The following is a 6,409-nucleotide window of genomic DNA, read 5'->3' on the forward strand; positions in this document are numbered from 1 at the left end:
AAAATGAATCATCGCTTAATTACTCCATATCCCAGAAAAAGGGGAAGTTGCTGCATGATGTGCCTAGATGTTTGTGCTCGACGTGCGATCAAATTGGTCTTAGATGGTCAAACTTCTGGCAAACGCCCACTAAGGTCAGGTATTATTAGTTGTGCAAAGAAGTACTCAAGTATTCCTTGGTGCCATCCCTGACGTCATCCAGCGCATCTGTCATCAAAAGTTGATGGCTATTTGCTTGCGATTGAGTCGAATTTCTCCTTGATAACCCACAAGTATAGGGGATCGCAGCAGTCTTCGCGGGTAGTAAAACCCAATTTATTGATTCGACACAAGGGGAGACAAAGAATACTTGAAAGCCTTAACAGCGGAGTTGTCAATTCAGCTGCACCTGAAAACAGACTTGCTCGCAAGAGTTTATCAGTAGTAACAGTTTTATAGCAGTAGCAGTAGTGAAATAACAGCAGCAGAGTAACAGAGACAGCAGTAGTGATTATAGTAAATAGCAGGATTAAAATATTGTAGGCACGGGGACGGATAACGGGCGTTGCATGGATGAGAGAAACTCATGTAACAATCAAGCAGGGCATTTGCAGATAATAATAAAACGGTGTCCAAGTACAAAGCAATCAATAGGCATGTGTTCCAATTATAGTCGTACGTGCTCGCAATGAGAAACTTGCACAACATCTTTTGTCCTACCAGCCGGTGGCAGCCGGGCCTCAAGGGAATCTATCTGGATATTAAGGTACTCCTTTTAATAGAGTACCGGAGCAAAGCATTAACACTCCGTGAACACATGTGATCCTCACATCACTACCATCCCCTCCGGTTGTCCCGATTTCGTCACTTCGGGGCCATTGGTTCCGGACAGCGACATGTGTATACAACTTGCAGGTAAGACCATAAACAATGAATATCATGATGAAATAATAACATGTTCAGATCTGAGATCATGGCACTCGGGCCCTAGTGACAAGCATTAAGCATAACAAGTTGCAACAATATCATCAAAGTACCAATTACGGACACTAGGCACTATGCCCTAACAATCTTATACTATTACATGACCAATCTCATCCAATCCCTACCATCCCCTTCAGCCTACAGCGGGGGAATTACTCACACATGGATGGGGGAAACATGGCTGGTCGATGGAGAGGCGTCGGTGGAGTGCCAGAACGGAGACTTCTGGCTCCCGAGACGGAGTTTCGCGATGTGGCGGCGTTCTGGAGGGTTTCTGGCGACTTCGACTTCCTCCCGTGCGTTTTTAGGTCGAAGGCAATAAGTAGTCCGAAAGAGGGCGTCGGGGGCCAGCCGAGGCCGCCACACACTAGGGCCGCGCGGGCCCCTCCCGGGCCGCGCCGGCCTAGTGTGTGGGGCCCTCGGGCCCCCACCGGCTCGCCCTTCCGGCTCCGCCAATATTCTGGGAAAATAGGACCTTCTCGCATAAATTCCGAGGATTTTCCTAAAAGTTGGATTTCTGCACAAAAACGAGACACCGAACAGCTCTGCTCGAAAACAGCGTTAGTCCGTGTTAGTTGCATCCAAAATACACAAATTAGAGGCAAAACAATAGCAAAAGTGTTCGGGAAAGTAGATACGTTTTGGACGTATCAACTCCCCCCAAGCTTAGCTTATTGCTTGTCCTCAAGCAATTCAGTTAACAACTGAGCGATAAAAGAACTTTCACGAACACATTTGTTCATATGATGTAAATATTCTCATGCTATGGCTAACACTTAGGCAGTTCATAATAAGATACATTCAAATAAGATCATCTAATAGCTATGTCAATCATGGAAAGGTACCAACAATTAATAATAAGCATCATGAATCATGTATATAAGCAGGATTGCAATGTTCATAAAAGAGTATGATAGAGTGGTATCTCGCTTGCCCATATTTGATCAAGCAAAACATAAATGCTCAGGCACCTCTCGAAGTTCATAGAAAGACTAGAAATAGTGATTGTCAAAGATAAAAGCATCAAAGTTATACCACAATCAATCATATTTTGAGACAAGCATATTACACTAAGAATAACAGTTGTGCTCTCAAGAAAGTGCTCAAAGAAAGGATGGAGACTCAATGTAAAAGTAAAAGATTGACCCTTCGCAGAGGGAAGCAGGGATTAACATGTGCTAGAGCTTTTCATTTGTAAAACAGGCGTAAAATTATTTTGAGAGGTGTTTGTTGTTGTCAACGAATGATAGTGGGTACTCTAACTACCTCGTCAACCAGACTTTCAAGAGCGGCTCCCATGAAGGACGTTATCTCTACCAGCAAGGTAAATCATCCCTCTTCTCTTTTGTTTACACACGTACTTTAGTTTTATTATGAATGACACTCCCCCCAACCTTTGCTTACACAAGCCATAGCTAACCGAATCCTCGGGTGCCTTCCATCAGTCACATACCATGGAGGAGTGTCTATTTGCAATTTAAGTTGCTTACTGATGAATCAGGGCAAAACATGTGAAGAGAGTTATTAATGAAAGTTGATTAATTGGGGCTGGGAACCCCGTTGCCAGCTCTTTTTGCAAAATTATTGGATAAGCGGATGTGCCACTAGTCCATTATGAAAGTCCGTCAAGAGTAAATGACAAGATTGAAAGATAAACACCACATACTTCCTCATGAGCTATGAAACATTAACACAAATTGAGAAGCATTTTGAAGGTTTAAAGGTAGCACATGAGAATTTACTTGGAATGGTTTGAAATGCTATGCATAGGTATTTATGGTGGACACTCTGGAATAACTTGGTTTTCATGTGTTTGGAAGCACGAGCAGCATTCCCGCTCAGTACAAGTGAAGGCTAGCAATAGACTGGGAAGCGACAATCAAGCGAGCAATAACTGTCATAATCATGCTTGCGACAAAAATAAATTAACGGAGGCATAGAAGTGATACAAGAACTCTGAGGTAAAGTAAATCATCGAGGCTTAATTGACATTTTGTTCAATCATATGCATGCGCGAGCATGTGCCAAGTTGATTCAAGAAAATTATTCAGAGGAGGATACCACAATGTCATACCTATCTATGAATAAAGCAATGCAAGCAAATATTCATGACATGCTACTCATATTAATGAATTGGAGCTAATCATGAGAGATCATGAACTACTAGACTTTCTTAAATGACATATACCTCACATGAACCAACTAAGCTTGCTCACATGGATGAGTATATGTACAAAAATGAAAACAAATAGAGTTCATACCAGCCTCTCACCATAATCAGATCGTCGTATATCGTCATTATTGCCTTTCACTTGTGTAGCTTGGATAATATGAAATGAAAACCACGCTCCAGCCACCGAAGACCATTGAACTCATAATGAACTTTACAAACCAAAGAAGAACAACAAATTTTTTTGGTGTTTTCGAATTTGAGAACAAGAATAAAAAGAAGCAAGCGAACAAACACTACAAGAAAAGTTGCCATGGCCGACGAAGTTGAAGTCGCGCCGTGGTTGCTGGTGTACCATGGCCGACGATTTTTGGTTCCTCCGTGGTGCATGTCAAAACTTTTTTTTTTCTCGTTTTTTGAGGCCACCTAGCCCGACGAAAGCGGCCAAAACGTCGCGTATGGTGGCCCGGGACGTGGTGCATCTCGAAATCTCGGGTTCGCTGGCCGAGTCAACGCAAATCCGCACCGCCGAGGGATGTAGGGCCCAGATGGCAGCCTCTCCGGCATTGTTTTTTTCTCGACCGCGCCATCTCGTTCAACGTTCTCCGATCGAGCCGTTTACGATGCGGGATCATGGGTCCCGCATGTCATCCTCTATGAACCAAAATTCTTTCTATTCTTGGATTTTTTTTGACCCTCCGATTTCGGCTACTTCCTTTTTCTTTTGATCCCTTGCCGCCTTGGAAACGTTGAGACCGCTGCTGCTAAATGGGACCCGCATGTCATCCTCTATGTGCAATCAACTTTCTTTTCTTGGAGTTTTTTTTGGCACCTCAAATTTGTTCACTTGCCTTTTTCTTTCGATCCCCTGCCGCCTCTCAAACGGTGATACCGCTGCTGCTAACTGGGACCCGCATGTCATCCTCTATGTACTATAAAACTTTCTTTTCTTGAATTATTTTTGGCACCTCATATTTGGTCACTTACCTTTTTCTTTCGATCCCATGCCGCCTCTCAAACGGTGATACCGCCGCTGCTAAATGGGACCCGCATGTCATCCTCTATGTACTATAAAACTTTCTTTTCTTGAATTATTTTTGGCTCCTCATATTTTTTCACTTGCCTTTTTCTTTCGATCCCCTGCCGCCTCTCACGCCTCTCAAACGGTGATACTGCTGCTAACTGGGACCCGCATGTCATCCTCTATGTACTATAAAACTTTCTTTTCTTGAATTATTTTTGGCACCTCATATTTGGTCACTTACCTTTTTTCTTTCGATCCCCCGCCTCTCAAACGGTGATACCGCTGCTGCTAAATGGGACCCGCATGTCATCCTCTATGTACTATAAAACTTTCTTTTCTTGAATTATTTTTGGCTCCTCATATTTTTTCACTTGCCTTTTTTCTTTCGATCCCCTGCCGCCTCTCAAACGGTGATACCGCTGCTGCTAACTGGGACCCGCATGTCATCCTCTATGTACTATAAAACTTTCTTTTCTTGAATTATTTTTGGCACCTCATATTTGGTCACTTACCTTTTTCTTTCGATCCCCCGCCGCCTCTCAAACGGTGATACCGCTGTCTGCTAAATGGGACCCGCATGTCATCCTCTATGTACTATAAAACTTTCTTTTCTTGAATTATTTTTGGCTCCTCATATTTTTTCACTTGCCTTTTTCTTTCGATCCCCTGCCGCCTCTCAAACGGTGATACCGCCGCTTCTAAATGGGACCCGCATGTCATCCTCTATGTACTATAAAACTTTCTTTTCTTGGATTATTTTTGGCTCCTGATATTTGGTCACTTGCGTTTTTTTCTTTCTATCTCATGCCACGTTTGAAACGTTGAGGAACCTGCTGGCTCATGGGACCTGCATGTCATCCTCTGTGTGCTATAAAAGTTTATTTTTTAGGGATTTTTTCACTCTCTGATTTTTGTCTATTTCCATTTTCTTTTGATGCCCTGGCTCCTTGGAAACGTTGAGTAAGCTGCTTACTCATGGGACCCGCATGTCATCCTCTATGTACTATAAAACTTTCTTTTCTTGGATTTTTTTGGCACCTCATATTTGGTCACTTGCCTTTTTCTTTCGATCCCCGCCGCCTCTCAAACGGTGATACCGCTGATGCTAAATGGGACCCGCATGTCATCCTCTATGTACTATAAAACTTTCTTTTCTTGGATTTTTTTGGCACCTCATATTTGGTCACTTGCCTTTTTTCTTTCGATCCCCTGCCGCCTCTCAAACGGTGATAACGCCGCTGCTAAATGGGACCCGCATGTCATCCTCTATGTACTATAAAACTTTCTTTTCTTGGATTTTTTTTGACACCTCATATTTGGTCACTTGCCTTTTTCTTTCGATCCCTCGCCGCCTCTCAAACGGTGATACCGCTGCTGCTAAATGGGACCCGCATGTCATCCTCTATGTAAATCATGTTTCTTTTCTTGAATTATTTTTGGCTCTCGATATTTGGTCACTTGCCTTTTTCTTTCGATCTCATGCCACGTTTGAAACGTTGAGGAACCTGCTGGCTCATGGGACCCGCATGTCATCCTCTATGTGTTATAAAAGTTTCCTTTGTTGGATTTTTTTTCACCCGCTGATTTTTGGCTTGCCTTTTTCTTTCGATCCCCTGCCCCCTTTGAAACGTCGAGTAAGCTGCTGGCTCAAGGGACCCGCATGTCATCCTCTATGACCATCAACTTTCTTTTCTTGGATTTTTTTTGACCCCCTAATTACTAGCTACTTTCTTTTTCTTTTGATCTCAAGCCGCATTTCAAACATTGAGACCGCTGCTGCAAAATGGGACCCACATGTCATCCTCTATGTACAATAAATCTTGGATTATTTTTGGGTCCTGATATTTGGTCACTTGCCTTTTTCTTTCGATCTCATGCCGCCTTTGAAACGTTGAGTAAGTCAGTCGGCTCATGGGTCCCGCATGTCATCCTCTACGAACAATAAAGTTTCCTTTCTTGGAGTTATTTTTGACCCCTAATTTCTGGCTATTTGCCTTTTTATTTTGATCCTCTGCCCCCTTTGAAACGATGAGGACGTCTGTTGCAGTGTCGGTCCCACATGTCATCCTCTATGAACAATAAAAGTTTCCTTTGGTGGATTTATTTTTGACCCCTAATTAATTTTTGGCTATTTCCTTTTTTTTTTCTTTTGATCCCCTGCCGCCTTGGAAACGTTGAGGATGCTGCTGCCTCATCGGTCCCGCATGTCATCCTCTCAGTACGATAAATGTTTTCTTTTCTTGGATTTTTTT

The sequence above is a fragment of the Lolium rigidum genome, chromosome 3, assembly GCF_022539505.1.
Source record: "Lolium rigidum isolate FL_2022 chromosome 3, APGP_CSIRO_Lrig_0.1, whole genome shotgun sequence".
Lineage (NCBI taxonomy): Eukaryota > Viridiplantae > Streptophyta > Magnoliopsida > Poales > Poaceae > Lolium > Lolium rigidum.